Source organism: Meriones unguiculatus, chromosome 2, assembly GCF_030254825.1.
Source record: "Meriones unguiculatus strain TT.TT164.6M chromosome 2, Bangor_MerUng_6.1, whole genome shotgun sequence".
NCBI classification, from domain to species: domain Eukaryota; kingdom Metazoa; phylum Chordata; class Mammalia; order Rodentia; family Muridae; genus Meriones; species Meriones unguiculatus.
Window position 1 is genome coordinate 172,339,085 of NC_083350.1, and position 25,051 is coordinate 172,364,135.

General features: G+C 43.8%; 1 long non-coding RNA gene across 2 annotated transcripts; it reads right to left on the reverse strand.

The window, feature by feature from the left end:
* Window positions 1-1,877: 1,877 nt before the first annotated feature.
* On the reverse strand, window positions 1,878-16,641 carry LOC132652228 (uncharacterized). 2 transcript variants are annotated; one of them, XR_009589707.1, is made up of 4 exons: window positions 16,590-16,641; window positions 12,039-12,113; window positions 4,927-5,097; window positions 1,878-2,414 (listed from the first exon to the last, which is right to left on the reverse strand). It is a non-coding gene; the product is annotated as an uncharacterized LOC132652228 (long non-coding RNA). The 2 variants fall into 2 exon arrangements; XR_009589708.1 differs by lacking the exon at window positions 4,927-5,097.
* Window positions 16,642-25,051: the final 8,410 nt, after the last annotated feature.

Below are 25,051 nucleotides of genomic sequence, written 5' to 3' on the forward strand. Positions count from 1 at the left end.
TCGGGGAGCTAATTTAGATTCACTGGCAACCCTTTGAAGACAGTAACTTCAAACTCCATGAAAGTGTCGCCTGTGACCTCTGTAAACACAACAAAGAGACTCAGAGGAGCCCGCCCCCATGTTCTGGGATGAGGCCCTCTTTCAGGGAACACAGAGGATGAGTTAGGCTCTTTCCCTCTGTTAGGAGCCACTCACGTCCCAGAACCAGGTTCCTCCCGCCTTCAACGACTCAGTTGAACACCACGTCCTTACTCAAGGCCAACCTGACATGTCATCACAATATGACACATTTTCACTGTCGCCATACCCATGTGCATGCTTGCTCCATGCCACCCCCGTAATCTCTCTCTCCATAATCGAAGCGGAAAACCCTTACACCCTTCTCTTACAATCTACACCCAACGCATGGAGTATTTATCTTGAATAATTTTGAAAAAATACCCCCCAAATAAATTAGCCAGCTTTCTCAGCATCATTTATTTTTCTAGATGGTGAAACGACTTCTGTCATAATTGGCTTTTCCTGTGTTAAGAACCTCAAGCAGACACAGACCATTGTCTGTTTGTCTGCTTGCCCCATCTGTGATACAATGTCCATTTAATGCCACTGGACTTTATAATGACCCGTATTCTCTGAGCGTGAGACTCTTTTCACTCCTCATCAGTGTTCTTCTTAGCAATTCTTTTTTTTTCTTTTTTTATATTTTTACTACCAGTTTGAGGATGAACGTGGCAAGTTTTCTAAAAGAATACCTATTTAGATGTTTAATGAAATTGCATTGCTTTTATTGACTAATTTGAAGAAAATGTACGCATTTAATAAACTAAGTTTAGGATTTTTTTTTGCCATGGTGAATGGATGCATTTGTTACAGTTTTCTTTCCTGTCCTTCATTAATCTGTTTCATAATGTCCTCTGGATCTTACACCATTTTTGTTAAGAGTTTTTCCTACTAAATTCATGCTTATTTTTTTAAACCTTGTCTTAGGATTGGAATTTCCTTTTCTATTGTTATTTAATTAGTTCATTCTAGTCTAAATGTATTTTGCCTTTTGTCCACTACCTATTTGGGAGCTCTGTTAATCTATTACCTTAGTTATAATCATGTGTAATGTATTTCTATGGATTTTATATTTTGTGGTAAGCCAGAATAGCAACCAAGATTTCTTTCTTTATATACACATCCTGCGTAAACTCCTTTCCTTGAGCGTGTGCAAGACCTGAGTATATTATGGGCTAGCCACCACTGTTCTAAGAACTGAGTTCTAACTGTGAAGGAGTAGGTCCCCCTGGTGGCTGTGAGAGGGTAAACTGTGAAGTTTGTGAGCAGCTTCCAGAGCCTGTGGACAACCACTGGGCAACAACAATTAAGAAAATGGAAACGTACGTGTCACAAACAGAAGACACCAAACTGCCAACACTGGCCGCAGACCCACTGCGTCTAGTGGAGAAGAGAGGCCCAGAGCCACCTCGACTGTTTTGTCTGAGACCAGGGACACAGAAGAGGTCTCTGACCAATGTCACTATGAGATAATGAGCATATGTTGTTTTAATATATGTTATATATTAGCAAGGGGCTGAGAAGTTGGCTCAGTGGTTGAGAGCAGACTGTTCTCCCAGAAGACCGGGTTTCATTTCCCAGGACCTACCTGGTGGCTCACAGACTTTCTGTAATGCCAGTCCCAGAGAATCTAATGCCTTCTTCTGGCCTTCACTGGCACAAGGTTCACACACGGTGCACAGATATACATGCAGACAAAACAACTTTACACATTGAATGATTACATTAATTTAAAAAATTCATGTCACAATATGGCTCAGTAAGTGGAGGCTACACAAGTCTGAGTTTGATCTCTAGAACCTGTTTAAAGGGAGAAGGTGACCATCAACTTCACAAAGTTGCCTTTTGACTTACTTCATGCCATGGCATGTATAATAATAATAATAATAATTCCTTGTATAATAATAATTAATAAAAATTTAATAGATGTTAAGTTTGCAATAAGATTTAAATCAATAACAAAAAGCTACACATGTACAGTAATTAATGGTAAGACTGGCTCTTCTTTCCAACCCATGGTTGGCTTCTCCCGTGGGCTGCGGTCCTAGAAGGAATGAAAAGGAGGAAGGGAGAGAGACAGTTGAGTACCAGCTCCTCACTTTTGCTTCTTTGAGAGGTGTGAGCAAGTGGCATGTGCTCCTGTTACCACAGAGCCACCTGCCACCACAGCTTCCCTGCCACCACGGAATGTACCCTTCAAACTCCGAGACAAAAGAGACCTGTCTTCAGTTGGTGTAGTGGTGCACTCATGTGATGTCAGCACTTGCATGGCAGAGGCAGGGGGACCTCTTTTAGTCTGAAGCCAGCTGGATGTATGTAGCAAGCTCCAAGCCTCAGAACTGCATAGGGAGACCCTGTTTTAAACAAAACAAAACAAAGCTCTGTAAGATTCTTGCTAGTTGTTCAGTCAAAGAGTAGAGTAACTAACTCACATAGAAACTTGGCACCGGTAGTAAACAGGATGGTTGCCATGACCACCTATTCATGTAGTTCATAGGTACTTGAATAAGGAAGGTGGGGATAGTGTGGGAGAATTCTGAGAAATTGGCTGCTGAACCCCCGGAATGCTGTAGGCAGAGCTTGATGCGCCATTTCAGTGGGAGTTTGGAGGACCGGAGTGCCAGCTGTGGAGACTTTTCATGTGCCATCCGAGGGGAGCCGTGCTTTTTATGGGTTTGAACAAAAGTGTAATGTAGGATCATGGTTCCAGACAGAGCAGCTTTACCTCACACTTCCTGCTCTCCCTGTTCATTTTTCCTTCTTCCTGGCCGTATGTGATTTTCAGACTGGCTTCTTTTACTGGCTAGTGTGGGCTTTTGAGTTTTCTCCATGTAGTTACAAGGCATGACTACTCTTCGGCGTTTCTCTTCGGCGTTCAGTACATTTCCATTATCTTGATGTATGGCAATTTATCTGATCATTTACCAAAGCACCTCCTGGTTGTCATGGAGTCTGACAATTATGATGAACAGTGTTGCTATAAACACCCATGTGTGGATTTGGGGGTATAAGATAATCTTATGACTCATTGGGATAATAACCAACCAGTGCGCTTGCTAAACTGTCAGGATATTTAGCTGTATAAGAATGCCCACTGTTGTTTTTGTTCACATGGTCTTTTTAATTTCTTATTTATCTGTTTGTTTGTTTATTTATTATAGGCAGGTTCTCACAACATAACTTTGGTTGATCTGGAACGTGCTTTGTAGACCAGACTGGCTTTGAACTTAAGGATCCTGCTTCTGCCTCCAGGGTTCTGAGATTAATGTTATGTAGCATCATGCCTGGTTTCTTCATTAATTTGTTTCTCTTTTTTAAAATTTTCAGTTTATTTACTTTACATCCCAAGGGTGCTTTCTTTAGTCTGAAAGAAGCTAAACAACAAGGAGGACCCTAGAGAAGATGCTTAATCCTCACTCAGAAGGACAAACAGGATAGACATTGAAAGCGGGAGAAGACAGGGAATAGGACAGGAACCTTCCACATAGGGCCTCTGAAAGACTGCCCAGCAGGGAATCAGGGCATATGCTGAGACTCATAGTCAAACTTTGGGCAGAGTGCAGGGAACTTGTGGAAGAAGGGGGAGATAGAAAGACCTGGAGGGGACAGGAGCTCCACAAGGAGAGCAACAGAACCAAAAATCTTGGCCCTGGGGGCCTGCAGAGACTGATACCCCAACCAAGGACCATGCAGGAAGAGGACCAAGACCACCCTGCTCAGATGTACCCACAGGCATCTCAGTTTCCAAGTGGGTTCCCTAGTAAGGGGAACAGGACTGTCTCTGACATGAACTGAGTGGCTGGCTCTTTGATCACCTCCCCCTGCGGGGAGCAGCCTCACCAGGCCACAGAGGAAGACAATGCAGCCAGTCCCGATGAGACCTGATAGGCTAGGAAGTGGAGGAGGACCTCCCCTATCAGTGGACTAGGGGAGAGCCATGGGAGATGAGGGAGGGGGTTACAGCCTGAATACAAAGTGAATAAATTGTAATAAATAAAAAATCAGTTTATTTACTTTACATCCCAAGGGTGCTTTCTCCCTCCTCTCCTCCCAGCCCCTCCTTCCCCTCCTTTTTATGAATTTTTACTTTAGAAATTTTGGTTGGGCACAGTAGCACTCGGTGAGGCAGAGGCAGAAGAAGATGGATCTCTGTGATTTCAAGGCCAGCCTGGTCTACAAAGTGAGTCTAGCACAGCCAAGGCTACACAGACTGTACAATCTGTGGAACAGGGCAGGGATTATACAGTAGTCTCCATTGTGTCATTACATATTACATCCTACTGAGCAGATTGTAATTTATTTGACCTCCAGGCATCCTCAAAGATGGATGGAAACTTTGATAGGTCTTAATACAGGATTATAAAACAAAATAACGACAATGTGCTATATTTTGGGAAAGTAGGAATGAGGTGGAGGATTCCTTTTTTTTTTTTAATATAGAAATACAGGGTTTCCCTTTGGCTTCTTGATGAAGGCAAGTCATCTTGAATGCTTAAGGCATTGGACTTAGTCCTTAATAAGGAATTATTTTAATCTACCGTGGCTCTGCACTCACTTAATGGGTGGAAACTCTCCCCAGAGTAGGCCAAGGTGTCTGCCTCTCCAATCTGCCTCCCTCTTATCTGCTCCCAGCAACCCCTTCCTCAAAGTTGCAACTGCACCTCATTACTTTTGCCAACATTATTTCTGTCAGTCAGATCAACCCTTAAATGAACGAATTTTAGTGCGTGATTGGCAGGATTTTTTTCTTATCGTGACCTGAAGCATCAGACACATATCACCCACAAGATGGTGCCTCAACAGCTGGAGCAGAGAGACAAAATATCACCAGCTGATGTTTTCCAGGCACCTGTGCTAGGCACTCACCAGACTAAGTATAAGTGATCCTCAGGCATCTCTGTGAGGAGGGAGCAGGCCACTGTAGCCTGGATTTGGAGTTTGGCAAGGCCCAAGTCCTTACAAACTGCTGCTCTGCCAGTTCACACTGTGTACATGGTTTCTCCACAAGTTCAGTTTTCTTGGCTCCTTAACCTTGACCTGGAAATGTTTAGAAATGTGATTGCCTTGGGAGGATCGTCCCCTTTTAAACTGATAATTGTTTTCTTTTCCTTCGTGAGCAAAATAGCGTCATTCATTGTGGTATTCATCTTATGCACCCTGGTCAAATTTTCCCCCTCTTGTTCCTCCCTCCTTCTCCTGGTGAGGAGCAAAGTTCTTGATGAGTATGAACAGTTTCAAACAGAGTCTTATCTTGACACAACCACAGGCTGCATTTTCTCACAGGTGTCCAGAAAGTGCAGATCCTGGTTAGATCACTTGCTACCCACATGACCTAGATAAAGGAGGGAGAAAGATAGATCTCACGGAAGATGGCAACATGGAGTCAATGAAAAAACAGTCGAAGTACTCCATCTCAGATTTCTGATTGAGGAGGTTCTGGGAAAGGAAGAGAATGGGAGTTTTGGGGAAATGCCAGGTTAGAAGTGGCATCCCATCACCTCCCAACACTGTATATGCGCTACCAACTTTAGGCACGCAGAAAGGCAAGAGACTTCTGTAAGTCAGAACACCCTTCTCCTGTGAGAAATTCAGGTCATAATATCACAAGGTAGCACATCAGAGTGGTGCAGAGTGCAAGTCCTTCCAGATGCGGACCTTCAGTCCTGAACAGAAAGGAGCCCTGGGGTCCTCTCTACTCACTTCCTGCACACAGCTCCCACCCAGAATTTGGTCTTTATATGGACTCAAGACACCGTGATAGAGTGAGATCCCCTGTGTCACACACAGAAAAATCTCAGGACTAGGCTGGAGCAAAACAAGAATGATTTCACAACTTCATGCTGAAAGGACACAGGAGCTGGCACTGAGAGGCCCCTGCTGCCTTATGAGCCATATGAGGAGCCTGAAGAAAAAGATGGCTTCCGTTAGTGGAATGACTGATGTTGTAAAACCAGCATAGTATTTCAAAGAAAGGTTGACATAAAGATGGAAGCACGAGTGAGTGCACTGATGGGTCTTTGATTTTGCTTTGTCACAAACAGGAAAACAACAGACAGTGGATGTGGATGTTGTGTTTCTCTTTGGGGCTGTATCTACGTACGGACACTGGGAAGTGTGTGTGCTTGTTTCTGTGTGAGAGGAGGACGAGGCTGTGTTTGGCATTGGCCCTGAAGCACCTGGGCCCTGTGTCAATGCTGGGGGGGGGGATCACTGCAGGCAGCAGGGTAGTGGCAGACACTACAAGCCTCACATGTGCTGTGATGGAGCAGTTCAGTAATGTCACTGTTATCTTTTAATTGTGCCCCCCCGAAAATTCATGTGAGGGGAAAATGTGTTGCATTTAATTCTCAAATGCTATAGTGTTGAAATTGGTTCTAGTGGGAGGTATTTACCTCCTGAGGATTCTCTTCATGAGTGAACTAGGAAGTGAGTTTGCTATATAGGTGAGTATTTGATCTTTTCTTGTTCACTCTTGCTTTCTCTCATCCATGTGATACCTTTGGTGATATTATAACAACAACAACAAAACCCTGCATTAGTCAGGCCTCTCTAGAGGAACAGAACTGATATATATATATATATATATATATATATATATATATATATATATATATATATATATGTATATATATATTAGTCATTCCTCAGGCAGCAGGAAGAGAGCTAAGACACACGATACACATCCTCCAACAAGGCCACACCTGCTAACAGTGCAACTCCCTGTGAGCCTATGGGAGCCATTTTCTTTCAAATCACCACATGCAACAATGACTGTCTATGAATGGAAGGTCCAAGAATCTAGTCGTTGTTCTGTCAACGAGGCTGAATGTCTCAGCTGGTCTTCAGTAATGTCAGAATCCTGAAGAAGGAGGCTCTAATATCAGTGAAGGAATGGACTTACCAGCAAAAGTGAAGGCAAGAAGACCATTAGTATTTTAGTTAATTCTATATGCGGTAGCATTGACAACAAAGAATAGCTATCATAGTGAGCCTCTACCTGCTGGAATTCCAGCCACAACTCAGAGACCAGTAAACTTCTGCTCATTCTAAATCAATGTTATTCTAACATAGAAGCAACCTGTCTTACTTAGGCTTTCTACTGACCACAAATCAAGTTGAGGAGGAAAGAGTTTATTTGGCTTACACTTTCATATCACTGTTCATCACTGAAGGAAGTCAGAACAGGAACTCAAACAGGGCAGGAACATGGAAGCAGGAGCTGATGCAGAAGCCATGGAAGGATGCTGCTTACTGGCTTGCTCTCCATGGCTTGCTCAGCTTGCTTTCTTATAGAACTCAAGACCTTTCTTCAGGGCTGGCCCCACCCACAGTGGGCTGGGCCCTTCCACATCAATCACTAGTTAAGAAAATGGCCTACAGGCCTGCCTACAGCCTGATCTTACTGAAGCATTTTCTCAATCGAGGCTTCCTCCTCTCCAGTGACTCTAGCTTTTGTCAAGCAGACATAAAACTAGCCAGCACAGAACTCAAACGAGCTTTCTCCTTGTCTTTTGCTCTCAGCTGGATGGTGGTGGAACCTTTCCTCTGTGTCATTTTGACTAAAGACATGGGTCAAGGCTGTAACAGGAGAAAACTATAGAGTGCTAACAGAATCATTCAACATTTGGCCAATGTACAAACTGTGTAGCTGAGTTAGCCTTTTAACACTGTACGTAAGCCTGCATTTATTTTCTTCCCAGGGAGGAGAGATGCATGGATTAAGACATTCAGACTTTATTAATAAATTCTAGAGAACATGATGTAAAGGAAAAACTCTGAGTGTATTTAGAACATAAATTTGTCTGGCTACACCCTGTGCTGGAGTGGTAGAGAGTGAACTCAGATATCCTATTTATAAAAGATGGTTTGTCACAGAACCATTTATTCACACGTCAAGTGTTTGCTGAGAGGTTCTGATACAGCTGGGCCAGGCATTAGGAAATAGCACAGCAAGCAAAACAGACGTGGCTTTGCCCGTATAGCAACCAAGGCTTAGAGGGGGAGGATGACATCGATGAATAATAATATGTAATTTAATATTGTGATAAATTCCTGAAGGAAAGGCCACTGTTGTAGGAGAGGTAAACGAATCTGGGTGATGAGTTTACTGACGTGTTCTTAGGAGACTAGGTAAAGGGGGCGGCGAAGGGAGAGTGCTGCAGGTAGAGGAACAGCCCAACTCGAGCTCCAGGGTCAGAATGTGCCAGATGGGGTGCTCATGTGGCAGGGACAGGAAGTGAAAGAACAATGGGCAAGTGGGTGAACCCTTTCTCAGAAAAACAAAAACAAAACAAAACAAAACAAAAAAGAGTGATGTGAGCTGAGATCAGCCAGTTCTTGAAGGCATCACTTTGGCTGCCCTGCAGTGAAGATGTACCCAAAGGCAGAGGCTGCTTGAGGCTCAGGGAGAACTGGACAGTTGGGATGCTCAGTCAGGGAGGGGGTCTCCTTCCTCCCTATGCCGTCACCAATGTAGAGGATATCAAGTTACACGACATTTGGAGAAGTTATCTTCCTCGGCAACTTGTCCTGGGTTTATGGAAAGATTTTGAGGGCCCTCTAAGGTTTCAAAAGCTCCACAGGAGTGATAAATATTGTTACTGACTTATGAGGATGAGCTTTCCAAATCACACAGGCCCCGTGTCCTGCTATATCCCAAGTGCTTTTCTGGAAGTGGCTTGTTTGAGATTCCTGTAACCCTAATTCCACTTTGCTTGAGGAAAGGGGTCTGACTTAAGACTATATCTTCAAAAATCTTAGTACTTTATAATTATAAAATCCATTCATGTTTCTCTTACTGACTTACAGGGCTCTTTACATCTTTGGACATTAACTATGAATTTTCTGGAGACTTCCAAGAAAACTTTTATCTATATTTTAAATTTTAATAGTGAAAACTACAGTTATTTTTATAGTATTAATTTTAATCAATATTAGTATGGTACCAACCTCCTAGAAATTGAAGCTTGTTCTAGGAACTTTTTATGTTTAAAGAAAATATAACTATATGTTAGATTCAGCAATCAAGCATTTTACTTAGAGACAAATTATGTTAAAAATCACTTTGCAGTTTGCTAATTAAAGGGAGGTACTTATCATATCATAGGATGTTGATTGATTAAAATGGAATGAACTAATGGGCAAGAGGAAGCTATATAAATGCAGATTTGTTGGGAGCAGCAAGGGAGGCAGAGGGAGAGAAAGGGGAGATTCGCTTGCAGAGAGAAAGAGAGAGAAAAAAGAGAGGAGAGCAGAGGAGAGGGAGGAGTGGAGGGAGAGGAAGGGCAGAGAGAAAGGGAAGGGAGAGAGAGAGGAAAGGGCAAAAGCAGGAGGAACCAAAATGTCTGGACAATGTAGTGAAGGGCCTCTGGGAGAGGGGAAGCCCCGCCCCTAAGAAGAGGGCAGGTATGTCAGCCACAGCCTGCAGCAGATAGGGACCTAAGAGAAGCATTTTCACTCTTTCCACCATCTTGAAACTTGCGGAGGCCTCCTGGAGTAGGATTTGGAAAAAAGCAAATGTCTCTTGAAGGCTGTGGTCTGAGAGCGTTTTTTGCTGGCTCTGAGTGCGAGCTAGGGATGCAGAGGGGCCAGGAATTGAAAGAACAAATGGGCAAGTGACTCTTTTTGAAATGGAGATGAAAGTAACTTCTATCTGGGCAAAATATAAATGTACTGACACAAAGAAAAACGTTGACTCCCTCTGTGGCACACCAAACAAAACCAGAATAACTGGAGAAAGGTAACGAGAATGGGTGGAAAGAGCAACATGATTCCTGCTAAATTCCTAAGCTTCCTTTCTGTCAAGGCCATTGGGCACAAAAACCATGTGTACTGTACTCATCAAGGTCTCAAATTCATGGAAAAATAAGCAAAATTCTAAGGTCCCTGTCTTCTTGGGAAGGTATCAGATATCTGTGCTAAAGGGAACAAACTCGGACTGTGGGCCTGGAAGGTCAGGGCATCACACGAAGTGCCTCCTTTGGATATGTTCTTCAGGGCACATGAGTAGCCTGTCCTCGGGCTCTGCCCACCAGCCGCCTTGCCCTCCTCCACAGTGGTCTGCTTTGATCTAAATGGTCTTTCATCAGATCTCGCTAAGCTGATGTTTCTGGAAGAGCTTGGGGTCAAGACAGTGAAATGGGTGCTTATTTTTTTTATTTTTATTTTTTGGGTAGTGGTGGTGTTTTTGTTTTGTTTTGTTTTTGAATAATCATTGAGTGTCCTCAGGTAACTTGAACCCAGCAGGATCAGACTGCAGTCCTTGTCACAGCTCCCTGCTGTTCATTCTAGATGTTTCTGGTTTGACTGGACCATTCTGTCACCTGCCATGGCCTTTCCCATGATCTCCCTAACAATGCCTCCTTCTGCTGCTGTTTATTTTCTCCACTGCTGAGTCAACTGGTCTTGGGGGTTTACTGAATGCAATCTGCTTTGCTTCCTACTTCCTATGTTTAAGTTGCCTCATTGCCTCTCATGGTGAAAAGCCTCCTCACAGGACCCTCTGATCTGCCCTCACTCCCTGTGCCTTCTGGTATCCACAGCTGCTTCTGCCTGTTGCATTCTCTCTGATACCTGCTGCTTTCTGCTTATCCACTTCCGGCTCCATCCTTCCTCCTCTCAGGTTTCAGCTCTCACTTGTTACATTGCAGCAGTCTGGACCGTTGGCCTCTCCCTGTCTCCATAAGACCCTGAAACTCCCAGCTTTCCACAGCTCTGAAAGCAGAGCTTAGGTGTATCTGTTGCCACAATGTGGGGCCTGGTTGGAGCACGGCTTACGGGAACATTTTCCTGTGACTCTGCCCGTACAAAAATGCTCCTACACATCAAATCATACCATGGAGCATGGGTACGTTATGGAAAATGGCAGCTGGAGCCTTATTCTTTGATCGGGTACCTCCCAAAGGAAATCAGGGTGAGCAGGCTTCACAACCGCCGGAGCCTGAGACTCGGAGACACCACAGGACAGTTCCCAGAGCAGGTACAAGCAAAGTAAGCGGAGTCTGCATAAGCTGACAAGATGAACAAATTCCTTTAGAACAGAACACAAAGTACAGCTCCCCAGCACCACTTCTACTGGGGCTGATAAGCTTTTGGTGACCAGATACATGATTTCACAATTTTCTTCGTTCGAAATTTCCTCTAGGGAGTCTAATGCGTGCCAAGGTCTCTGTTTAGGATGCATGTAGAAAAACAAAAGCATTCCAGCACATACCTCTCTCTGTCTTTCTGTCTCTCTCTCTTGCTTTTGCCCTCGCTCTCTCTCAAGGAATCATTTTTCTAGAGTTCAAGAACCTTGGACAGATTGTGCTGTTCTTGTAATTGTCCCATTTCCCAGAGTTCAGATGCTGAGGTCATACTTGCTAAAGAGAAATATTTATAGAACTGAAAGAGTGTTGAACCTCCTTACATTTCACAAGTGTGAATGAAAGCAAAGTAGCCAGAGCAAAGAAATGAGTGAGGTAAAGGCTCACATGTGAAAGTTAGAACAAGCCAGGCGACAGCAGGAGTTCTCTGAAGGGCAAGACTGACAGGGAATGGTGGACCCAGTACTGAGACTTGGGGGTCTTGAAGATACAGGGGAGGAGACACAACATTCCAAAGGTGGAAATCGCCAAATGGAGCCATACAAACGGAGGCTGTCACAGCACTCCCGGATAATAATGTAGGCATTATCTTAGTGGGGAAAATAGTTAAAGGATACTAGCAGCCGCTAAGGGAGTGGACAGGACAGGACAGGCAGCTGTCAGGGACACTCCCCACTGTCCTTCTGCTGGGAAAGAAAGAAAAGCCACTTCTCTGCCTCAGTTAAAGCACAAAAGTAAACGTGAGAAAACTTCCAGGATGCCAACCAAATCTGTGCTTTGTTGGCATGTCAACAACAGTGACCCTTGGTGGAACACCCTGATCCCACACTCAGCAGGAACATACTCCACGAGAAAGATGCTAGACATCTGAAGCTAGCCATGGGAAATCCTCACCTTCTTTTCCAGTTCCTACTGAGGGGGGTTGGCTCAAGGCTCACAGCTCTTCCATTCTCTGCACTCCTGGCTTGACTGCTTAAACAAACAAACAAACAATCAAATAAAATTTATACAATATTCTGTCTGCATGTGTGCCTGTGTTCCAAATATCACTATAGATGGTTATGAGCCACCATGTGGTTGCTGGGAATTGAACACAGGACCTTTTTAAGAACAGCCAGTGTTCTTAACATCTGAGCCATCTCTCCAGCCCTTTTTAAAATAGTTTATTTTTATGTGCATTGGTGTTTTGTCTGCATGTATGTCTGTGTGAAGGTGTCAGATCTTGGAGTTACAGACAGTTGTGAGCTGCCATGTGGGTACTGGGAATTGAACCCCTGGTTCTTTGTAAGAGTAGTCAGTGCTCTTAACTGCTGAGCCATCTCTCCAGTCCCAAACTTAAGACTTTTTGTTTGTTCATTTAAAGATTTATTTATTATTTATGCAGTATTCTGCCTACATGTGAGCCTGCAGGCCAGAAGAGGGCATCAGATCCCATTATAGATGGCTGTGAGCCACCATGTAGATCTGGGAATTGAACTCGACCTCTGGAAGAACAGACAGTGCTCTTAACCACTGAGCCATCTCTCCAGCCCCGGAGTTTATATTTTACTTCATTCACATTTTAGTCAGTACCATTGGACTGTCTATCTCTGAAGGAGTGTCCCTTGAGCACCAGGGGTGCCCACTTCATATAACATAGACACACCGAGATCAAGTTCTCAACACAAAGGAGATTTATTTGCACCAGAGGGACAAACAGCAGAGAACAAGAGACTAAGGCTGGATAGAGGAAAAGGGGTTGATAAAGGAGATAAAGGAGAAGAGAAGAAGGGGCTGGGGAAGAGATATTTACCCTGGAGGTAAGCAAAGTACTGCCTCTGGATAGAGAGACAGGTTTTTTTGTTTGCTTTTTGTTTTTTAACAAAGGGAAACCCTGTGTAAGGATGAGTTGGTTTGTTTTGATTGGGTATGTTAATTAGGTGAACCAAAGGGGGCTTTTAATTGCCAGATTTCAATACTTTGATACCTGGACCTTGGTGGTCGGCCTCAGGAGGCAGAAGTAACCAAATAAGGGCCTAGACCTTGCTGGCTAGCTTTAGGAACATAATCTAATACTAGCAAGGCAGAGGAAATGGGGGAACGGCAAGGCCTTTCCGGGCTGTTTGCCATGCTCCAGCCTACTAGAGCCCTTCACTAGGTTTTTGCATTTTGGAGAGAATCAGAAAGGATGGTTAGAGCCAAAGTGTGTGGCTCTTCACACCTGCTAAGCACACACAATGTGGGAAGAAGAATCAGGTTGTTGTTCATCCATTCACATTTTTTGTTTATCCAAACTTGTAGGGAGTTCTCTGTCGATGGAGAAGGTGCTCACAATTCATCACACTGGTAACAAAAGTAGATGCAAAAGGCTTGTGGAAGAGACCCTCGTACCCACTCCCCACAACGGTGCCTCCTTCCTGTCTGTTCTGAACTGTTGGATTAGGAAAAAAAGATTCATCAGAGTTCATCTGGAGTTCACCTGGCTTGGTTGTGAAATCCCTAGAGCCTGCACTTGGCAATGCTCAAGGAAGGACTTTGATCAAGGTGAATGTGAGGGAAAGAATCACAGATGTGTGGGGGCTGCTGACCACAAAAACAAAACAAACAAAAAGCTCCCTGTGGGCCAAAAGGTGACCATTTCCCACCCAGCCATCACCTTCAGAGAAATGAAACTCAATAGCTCTAGCTTCCAGACAGTCCATGTGTTCAAACACCCCCCTTCGCCCCCATCTCCACCTCCTTTGTGTTGGTTCTTCAGATTCAGTATGGCCTCATTGCTTCCTCCTCTGAAAGGTGAGCTTTAGTACCATGGCCCCTTCCTTCTGCCAGTGTGTAATGCTGTCTTTTTGTTGTAGTTTTTGTTGTTAAATCAAACCTTCCAAGTTGACATGCTTAGGGTTACTTTAAAAAATTTTTTCCCAGCTAAGGCATGGAGGAAGGCTGATAGTCTCATTGTTATCTAACATTTTCTTTTTCTCACCAGTTAAAAATTAATGCTATGTTTTAGTTGACGCATAACCTTCGCTGCTCTGATGCTTCACCAGAATCGCTGAAGGCCTCTTCATAGTTCAAACACATCAGGAAACCCACTGGTGGTTTATTTTTTGACATATTCCATTAGAGGCCCATTGGCCTCGGCTCCTTCCTCAAATGATCTTTGCTGAATCCTGTGGTAGCATTCTCTGCTCTGCTCCCACTCATTCTGTGAGAGGTATCTTCCAGTTCCTCTGATACAGTGTCCTTGGGCTCCACAGGGTGGGCTCTGTTCTTTCTTCTGATCTCTCTCTCTCTCTCTCTCTCTCTCTCTATATATATATATATATATATATATATATATATATGTATGTATCTATGTATGTATATACCTTGTATGTAGCTACCTATGTATCTCTGAATCTATGTATGTATGTATGTATGTATCTGTGGAGACAGAGAACCATGTATCCCAGGCAGAGCTCAAACTCACTGTACTGTAGCAAAAGGTGACTTTAGCTTTCAGATACTTAAGGGATGTTGGGGTCAAATCCAGGGCAAGCACCCACCCGTGCTCAGTACAGGACATTAACTAATACACAATGCCCCAAGGGGTTTGTGGTTTCTCCAGGCCTACACCTGTCAGGGCCCTGTGGGTTCTTGCCTGTGACCCTCCTAATCTCTGCACTCCCAGCTGTCTCTAAACCACTTACTACTGCCACCTGCTGTCCTATTTCCAACATTTTCTTCACATTTCTTTTCACTCTTGTTGCTTACAAAAAAAAAAAAAAAAGGACTTTTAGGGATTTAGTTTGACTTATGATTTGGGTTTGCTTGTCATAAAATCTCTGTACATTAGTGAGCTCCAGGGGAAGAAGTGGAGGCAAAAGAAGCTGTTTGAGTCGCTGTAATTTACTTTAATAGTTACTCCATCATTCTTCAGTGGGAAAAAAAAGTACTTGAAATAGGCTGTAGGGAAATTGCATGTGGTTTGAGAATACGGCCACATTCCACATCTGTAACATAGTTCATCACCCTCAGTGAGCCTATGTCCATGCATACATGGTAAGCAATACTGCTTGTGGACCACCTGTGTGGATAAATGGAGCAGGCAGTGACTCTGAAAACTTGGAAGGTGAGAATGCAGTGGGCTGGGCAACCTTTGGAGTAATGACACATGCTCTGACTGCAAATTAGCATCACCAGGGAAACTTCCAGAATTACAGAATCCAGGGATTTGATCTAGAGCTAGCATCTGTAAGAGAGGGTGCAGTGGCACCACAGGACTGACTGTTCCTGGGTGGAGGAAAGTTTTTATTGTGGATGAGAGAATGGCCAGCGCTATCTTGGGAAGTCCCAAGCTGCCTAGACCTGGGAAACAAAGGCAAAAGTGGGGCAGCAGGGAAAACCCTGCCACTTTAAAGAGAGCAGGGCAGCTGCTGGCCATCCTGAGCTGTAAGTGGCTTGGGAATTAGCATAGTCCTGGAGGAGTCAGGGAGGCGGTATGCTCAATAGGGACTGGAGGAGCCTGGACACTAGCAACCAGCTTTGAACTCTGACTTTGTAACTTGATGCCCCATTGCTTGACTGGCGTAGGAAGAGACAAGGGAGGTGACTCTAACAGGAAGACAGGAAACCTGTGTCACAGGTCTCGAGGAGTGCTGAGTGAACTCTGATTTGCCCACCAGCAAAACTGTTGTTGTCTAGCCTGAACTACACCCACAATTCATCCTGAGACAGTCAGTGGCCTTTCCTTTTGGGGTTGCTGGACCTAAGAACTTCATCCTAACCTCAAGGTCAGAACCTTGGGGTAACTTCACTTTTACCCCTATTTACCAAAGGCCTCCTTACACGAGAAGAATGAACTGCTAGTGTCTAAAGCACTGTCCACTGCGTTTTTGTTTGCATTTGAAAACAGTTCTAACAGCCCTGTGGGGCACATGGCAGTCCAAGACGCCAAAACGGGGTCTCTGTACCCTACACACGTGCAAACAATGCACTCGCCGAACAAACAAAAGTGTGTTTTGTTTTGCTTACCTTTGCTTTCTGTTTTTAAATGGGAAAGGTGAAGGCAAGTGGGAAACAGTGCACCCAGAGTGCCCATTCACTGCACGGAGGGAGCGCCCTTCCGAGATAAAAGGAGATGGGAACTGAGAGCTAGAGAAGGTGGGGGTGGATGTTATAGGAGGACGCTGGGGGCCAGGGATACCAGCAGGAAGGCCCCAAGGCAGGGGCCAGCCTGGGACTCTTAAAAAACAAAACAAAACAAAACAAAACAAAACAAAACACACTATCAGTTTCCAGCTTCGGGTTTCTGGGTTTTGCTCTTTCCTGGCCATATAACCCCAGAACCTACATGAAAGTCTGCAATATCTGGTGAATTCACTGAGGAAGGTCTGGGACACGTTTGGCACGGGGAAGTGATGCGGGGGTTATTCGATTTCGGAGACGTCTTTAAAGAGACGGAAGGACGGAAAAAGAGGGTCGTCTGACCTTAGGCACGTACCACGGGACGCGTTCTGTGTTGAGAGTGGATAAACGGTGGATGACAGAACGAATGCCTACGGGAAAAGGTGGCTGCCACCTTTTATAGGGGTGGGAAATGGGTACTGCACACTTCCTCCCATAGTCTCGCCCTTCGAGCGCAAGGAAGTCTGGGAAATGTAGTTTTTTAAACGGAAAACTATCAAGGATTAGGTCAAGGGTGTGACAGGAAACTGGAGACTTCTTGACTGACGGTGCTCAGTGACTGTACTGGATAAGCGCTGCTATCTTCTCTGGGAACATAAGCGGAGCCTGTGTCCTGAACTGAGAAACGCTGCCTAGGAGAGGCCTAGGAAATTGAAGGAAGTCAGATGGTACTTAGGAGATAGCAGGTAAAGGAAAGGAAGAAAGAAAGGATAGAAAGAAGGAAAGGCCCGAACTGCTTGCAGAACTCAGGCGAGGGGCAGCATTGGCAGATGGGGAAGGGTGGGTCACGCAAGAGAGCCATGGTTCCTGAGGAGTCTGGAGAAGTAACTTAATAAAAGACAACGTCTTTGGCCATAGAGGTGGGACATCCTGTATTACAGGCTTATGTGGGCCCTGCCTGGGAGTCAGGAGCTTCCAAGCCTGGACCAAATGGTCTGCAGAAGTCACCCAGTAGCCAAACCTCTTTAGTTTCTGATATTCAAGAGTGGAAGGGTATGGCATGCCTAGGTCCACTGTTCCTCTCAGGTTGCTCGACACGTTGTGAATACCCATGCCACAAGATTGACCCATTTGAATCTTAGATTAGTTTCTGAAGGTGCCTGGCGCATCACGTTAAAAGGGAAGTGCAAAAGCCAAGTGCGGCAGGGTGCACTTGTGATCCAGAGGTGGGTGATAGTGGCGGGATGCTTTCTGAAGCTCGCTGGCCAGCCAGCCTAGCTTACTTGGTGGGTTCCAGGCCAGTGTGAGATCCTGTCTCAAAAAAAGGTGGACAGGCAGAATGGCGGGGGGGGGGGGGGGGGGGGCGGGGAGGTGGGGAGGCGAATGGAAGGCAGTTCAGGCTGTTGAAGATGTGGGGTAACGGAACACTCATCCATTGCTGATGGGAATGCAAACCTTTACAACCACTATGGAAATCAGTGTGATGGTTCCTTGGGAAGCTGAGAATAGATCTAACATTAGATCAAGCTATACCACTCTTGGGTGTATATCCAAAGGATTCTACATCCTACTACAGAGACACTTGCTCAGCTGTGTTCATGGCTGCTCTATTCAAAATAGCCAGAAGTTGCAAAGAGCCTAGATGTCTATCAACAGATAGATGATCATTAATCAGAAACATGTGGTACCTTTACACAATGGAATATTACTCAGCTGTTAAAAATGGAATCATGAAATTCACAGATAAACATATGGAGCTAAGAAAAACGAAACAAAACAAAACAACAACATCCTGTGTGAGACAACCCAAACCCAAAACAACAAATGTGGTATGCATTCTCTTCTGTGTGGATGTTATCTTTTAAGTCTTTGAAGGCAGGTATATCTTAAGGAATGGCAGGGGAGGGAAGGACCACCCAACGAGGAGGAAATATAGACTATATAGCTACAGAGAAACAGGGTTAGGAAAGACTGGAATGGGAAAATTAAATGAATATGGGGAGGAGAGAGGGTGTAAGGGAAGACATTTGGGAGGAACAGCTCACGCTAGAAGCCATTTGAGGGCTCATGTGGAAAGCTACTACAGTAGAAGCTTCTTTAAATATATACCTATATGAAAGAAATCTAACTGCGTAAGAGGGCAAAGGTTTTTCTATCATGTCTCAGCCATCTTTGGTTTAAAGAAACTGACTCTCCCCACCATGAAAAGTCCCATGGGAGTGTGCCCAATCCTTTTGTAGAAACTTGGGGTTGAAACGCCCCAGTTAACTGCATGTTCTTGGCTCCTGTTAAACGGTTTGCTTGCTTCCCTATGAAGCTGCCAACCAGGATGTCATTTTTCTGCATTCTCTGTCTTTAAAAAGTTCCTGTAATATGCATTTGGGAGTGCTCTGTGAGAAGTGTTTCTCTCCAAGAAGTCACTGGCTGGTTCAATACAGACTTTCAATTTAAACTTTGGTCCAGCTGAGTGGCATGCTGCCCCAGGGCCCAGCAGTAGATGGCCAAAGCCAAATGAATTAAATGGTATTTGTAATTTGGGGGGGGGGGGTTCTTTGCCCAAAACAAATGGAGTTGTCAAATAATGGGGGAGACAAAATTCCAACTAGATATCTCTGACCACCAAGTGAAACCTCCAGTGCCAGGAATGGGTTACATTTTATTAAATGTTGGTCAAAGGATCCAGGTGGAAACTCTGTTGGTATAATGTTCTTTTGGAATGTATACAGTTTACCCTTGTTCATTCAAATGCTGATTTCTCTACCCTATTATTTGGTTTTAATCCAAACATTGTATTGTGATGCTTAGTCTAAACATCACCTGTCTCAAGTTTGTGTAAACATGCCACCATTTGTTCTCTATATTCTCAATTAAAGGACCAGCCAGTGCTGTGCAATGGAGAGAATAGGGAGGGACATCCTGGTCTGGAGGGGAGGAAAAGGAAATGAGTGGGAGGAGAGAGAGATTGGGAGGATAAAACTATGAAACATGAGGAGAGATGAACCGGACCTAAGATATGACTAAAAGCAAGTATAATGGGTAAAATATGAATGGTAGGAAACTATGCAGGCTTGGAAGTTTTGGATGGAGTCATTATTGCCCAGCATTGTGCTCTAGGTTAATTAAGTCCTAGTCTCTGGGTGGTGATTTGGGTATACATCTGGTTTAGGAATAACCGCTGCTTAACTAAAAGATAAATCAATAGTAAATATTAATATTTAGCAACAAAAGGCACCCAACTAGTCTAACTATCCACACCCTTTAAATCATATTTTAACATAATTTGGTGGGGGGAATAAGCTCCCAGTGATATAACCCAAACTTTAAACCTAAAAACTCCCAGGTCAATTACTGTCCCTTTAAGAGAGACTCTTAAACAGGCTCAGGAGCAAAAGATGCCTCCTGTGGGCAGAGCTGAGACTTAACAACAAAACTGGCTGCCACTAGAGTCTAGCAGGAGGGGTACACAAGCTTCCTTATTCTGTGGCTGGCTCCGCCCAGCTCAGAGCAACAACAGCAGCCATGGCTGGAAAGAAAGGAACTAGAGGCAGACAGACCTCTAGACAGAGCTTGGCCTAAAACTGCATCTAAAAAAAAAAAAAAAATGCCATGGCAGAGGTTGTTTTAATCCCTTTTGGGTTTGTTTTGGTTGTCATAGTCATGGATCTGGTTGCAATATGTTTAATGGTAATGGCTCTTCTCCATGCCTTCTCCAAGAAATTTCAAGGAGAAAATGGGGAAAAAAGCCAAGGAATGCAATTCTAAGTTACAGACAATAGAAAGGGCATTCTTCCTAATAAAAATTAGATTAATAGCGGCTAAAATTCAAAGCTTTCTGGCTGCAAGATACTTGTCAGCTCTTTCTGGTAAGGTTCCACCTATTCACTGTAGCTACAACTAAATAGCAAAAATAACCAATTGGGCTTTGCTTGTTACAGCCTAAATTGGCACAACTGACCCAAAACTTAAAATTTTCTTGTCTCTTTGCTTGATTTTCATTTAAAGGCTTTGAGTTACAATGATATGGATTTGAGAAAAAAATATTTGATGAAGGCACATGCCTTTAATCCCAACACAAAGTTGAAAAAAAAAAAAAGGCAGATCTCTGAGTTCCAGATCAGCCTAATTTACATAATAAAAGCCAGGGTGGCAACTCCTGCTATTTAGCCACTTGCAGAAATAGTCTAAGATTGAAAATAACAAAAATTTCCTAAAGGTTACTATGGAAGTTCTCTTTTCTTAATAATAGATGCTATGTCCTTACTGATCTAAAGGTTGGATTCACAGCAATTTTAAGTTTATGTAAGGAGAGATGTGTCACACTGCTCTAAAAAGGCCAGCCAATCTCCAAAACTGGTACTTCCACAGAATTGGTACAAAAGGGCATTTTGGAGTAAGAAATATGTTTTGTTGGTTAATGTAAAGACTCAACATTAGGCTGGGAGACAAACATGTAAACTGCATGCCTCCCACATCAAAAACCTTTCAAATGCTGACAAGATAAAGGTGTCACACTGCTCTGGAAACCAACTTATCCTTTCAAATATGAGACATTTTTACAGGGGGGAAGGCAAATGTCTGGTCATGCCTGATGCAAAAAAGACACAGGGGGCTTACAGATGGCAAAGTACATGCCAGCCTATTCAAGTCCTAGAAACTCAAATATTAAAATTCATATGTTTAAAAGGCTGAATCATCCATGCCAGATCAAAAAAGGGGCAAACCAAAGAATAGCCACAACCAACGTAAAAATCCAGGTACAAGATGCCTAGGGCATGCTTAAATGCTAAAGGTAAAAGGGAGTTTATATAAAGTTTGGCTATAAAGGCATCATTGCCCATTCTGTATAAAAAAGGAGCAAGCCAAAAAATAGCCACAATCAAAATAAAAAATCCAAGTGCAAAATGCCTAGGGTATGCTTAAATGCGAAAGGTAAAAGGGAATTTATATAAAGTTTGTCTATAAAGGCATAACTGCCCATTCTGTATAGAAAAGGGGATAAGACAAAAATAGCTACAACATATATATAAACCTAAGCCTAAACTTCTAAACAAGTACAAAATGCCTAGGATATACTTAAACTCTAATTAAAAAAAAAAAAGCTAATATAAAGTTTACTTGAAATATGCCTTTTCTATGCTCAAGATAACCAGCTTGTCTCTTTATTGGGAGGCCTTCTCTCGGGAGATAGGTAACAGCTTGACCAAATCCAACAGGCACCCAAGAGCTCAAAAAAGATATTTTTATCTCTACAACCTTGTTTTGATTTTAACATGATAATGATTGTATGTTCAATAATAATGGTAACTTATATTGTTGATCCCTTTACATGGGAACAACTCTAAAACTGATTGATGCATAAAAAAAATGCCTCTAGCCAGAACTCCAACAATAAATCCTTGGCTATAATATCCTCAAAATTTATTTTGCTATTCTTTTAATTGGCATAGGTAAAATTGGTTTACAATTTAATTTCGTCCCAAACATCTCATACCTTTATAATTTTAGAACTGTATAATGCTTGTGAGAAATTATATGTTTGCAAAACAAACGGACTGGGCACTGGAGACACTGGACCAAAACTGACAAAAATCCTCCTTCCAGCATGTTGAGACATTGACATATCTGTTCTAGCATCTTACAGGTTCCAGCATTCTGCTTGTTCCTGCCTCAACTGCTTCAATTGCTATTTCTCATCAAAGCCAAGAGAGCTTTGAAGAAAGCTACTAATCTCAATTGGTCCAGCATTTTGGACCTAGATCCTGACTAGATCCTTCACCCCTCCTGACTAGTGTTCATGGTCCTGGAAAGTACTCTCCACGCTAACAGCGGAGGATGGTAAACACCGTTCCTGCTGCAAACCCTGTGATCTTCAGTGATGACGAGCCTGCAGGATAAACTGGTGTGAGAGGCACAAACGTTGTAGGAGTAAGCGAGCACTAGCTGACTGGATTTAAGGCCCACTCCATGGAAGGGAACCTATGCCTGGCCAGGAGTCTACTCTAGTGGCCAGGAATCTGAGACTAGACAGGCGGTGGACCTAGGAGAAAACCAAATGCCATTGTTCTGCTAAGGGAACACAGCAGTAAAATGACTCTTAACATTCAGCTACACCCCACAGCTCAATGTCTCCCTCAGCCATCTTCAGAGAAACTTCCTTCTGCAGTGAAAAGGAACAAATGGGCAATGTGCAAAGTGTAAGAAGCGCTGGGACACTCAGTCCTAAGTGAGATGTCTCCATTAAATTCCTCTGCTCAGGGCTCAGGGAAGAAGAGGTAGAAAGATAGTAAGGGTCAGAGGGCATGGAGGACACCAAGGAAACAAGGCCTTCTGGGCACAACAGGTCTGACACACATAGGAAAGAAACAAAGTGTTGAGTTGGAAGGGTGGGGAGGATCTGGGAGATGTGGGAAGGGAACTGTGAGCAGAGTATATTGCATGAAAATAACTTCATTTTCAATAAATAAAGTAAAAGTGGACAGCGCCCGAGCAACAACACCCAGTATTGTCCTTAGGCTCCACAGGCGTGTGAACACACATGCTGCATGCCCGCATACCCCAAACACAAGGAAAAGAAAGTGTAGACTCACAGAGTGCTATTTGTTGACTCTTTAACTCAATAAAGGTTTTTTTTAATGTATTTTTTTTGTAATAGTGCCCAATTCCACATCCTTTTTTACCCAATTTTCTGTCTTTTATATAGTTGTAAGAAAAAGAAAAAATCAGCAGATATACATTCCGCAACGCGCATGTGCGTGACTCTAAGCTCGCCTCCCGCTCCTGCCGGCGTTCCCCGAGCCTCTCGCAGCCTTCTTGGCCATAATGAGCAAGTTGTAAATGAAGTAATCTCACCCAGGGGTGTTTTCTTCTTGTGCTGCCAATTAGGCTGTACAGACTGTGGTGCCAGGAGAAGGGCAGAGCTTGTCATCGAAGGTGAAAGGTGGGTGAGTGTAATGAGTCATTTCCTGTCCCCAGAGACGGGAACTGTGCTGCAGGCTAACGCGGGGAGGTAGCGAGCATTACGGAGTGGGCACAGGCCCACATTGTACGTGAGTTGCGAGCTAAAGAGCCTCCAGAGTCAGCAGCTGTGAGGGCAGAAATTACCTGTGACACATGGGACTGAGTGATGATCTTGCTGGAAGGAAATCGGTATTTATAAAAATCCTATCCATATTTATGAACCTTTTCACACAATCCTGGAGCCTTCACCGTTCTGTCTGGTGAGGGTGCCTGAGTGGCAAGAAGCAAAATGTAGCCATCAGACTGTTTATTCTAAAAAAGGGGGGCCTTCTTTTCATTCTTGAGAATTTCATGCATTTATACAAGGAAATGTCATATCCACCCCGCTTCCTCCCCCGCTTCCTCCCCCGCTTCCCACTCGCTCCCTACCTATCCTCCCAACCTCATGCCCTCTTTTTTCTTTCTTTTCTTTCTTTCTTTCTTTCTTTCTTTCTTTCTTTCTTTCTTTCTTTCTTTCTTTCTTTCTTTCTTTCTTTCTTTCTTTCTTTCTTTCTTTCCTTCCTTCCTTCCTTCCTTCCTTCCTTCTTTCTTTCTTTCTTTCTTTCTTTCTTTCTTTCTTTCTTTCTTTCTTTCTTTTCTTCTTTCTTCTTTCTTTCCCTTCCTTCCTTCCTTCCTTCCTTCCTTCCTTCCTTCCTTCTTTCTTTCCTTCTTTCCTTCCTTCTTTCTTTCTTTCTTTCTTTCTTTCTTTCTTTCTTTCTTTCTTTCTTTCTTTCTTCCTTCTTTCTTTTTCTCGCTCCCCCTTTCTTTCTTTCCTCCTCATCCTCCTCTTCTTTAACATTCTAAGTCCAATTAGTGCTACCCATATGGGTATGGGTGTAGGGCCATTGTCTGAAGCATGAACTCTACCAGCAGCCCCAATTAAATAAATAAATAAATGATAAGATTTGCTCTTCCCCCACAACTGTCAATTGCCGATAGCTCTTCAACAAGAATGGATGTTGGGGATCATCTACCCACATATGCAGGAATTCGGGCTGGCTTGATCTTGGACAGCTGGTGTGAATTCAGGAGTGTGATAGCCAGTGAGGTCCAGAAGCTTGCATTCCACAGCCCTCTTCATTGTCCAGTGCTTACATTCTCTCCTCTTCATGAATGTTCCATGAGCCCTGGTGGCGGCAGGAGATGGGGTTGAGAGAGACGTCCGAGAGCGGGGCACTTGAGCACCCAGTCTCTCATTCCCGGCAATCTCATCAGTTCTGCATCTCACACTGACGGGTGCCCACTGCAAGAAGCAGCTTCCCTGACCGCAGAGAACAGCCCAGGTTTGGGGTATAGACACAGACATTTAGAAGGCCACACTTGGCAGCCTGGCAATTTAGAAAAATAACAGCTGCAGCCTCTGTCCCAGGGCCTGTGACCTCCCAAGGCATGGGCCTCTGACCAAGAATACAGCACTAGGCTTCAAATTCCTCCTCCACTGCTCCCTCCCTGCCCATCACCTCCAGAGCACCACTTCCTGATGTTTTGACGTTGTCACTGTGGCCCTAGGTTTTCCCGAATGATTAATTTTGCTCTCTGCAGCCCTTGAGCTACATTCTGTGTCTTGGTTTGTGTTTTGAAGACCATTGTACCTACTTCCACTTCCCAGTCAGGCCTTTAAAAGGAAAATTCCTACTCAGTTTGATTTTACCGGGTTATTTCAAGAATAGGTGAACATAAGCGCAAAATAATTAGCTTTAATTAAAATATAATTAATCAGGCTGGAGAGATGGCTCAGGGGTTAAGGATGCATGCTGTTCTTGCGGAGGACCGGAGGAGTTTGGTTTCCAGAACCCATGTCAGATGGCTCATTACCACTTACCTACAGT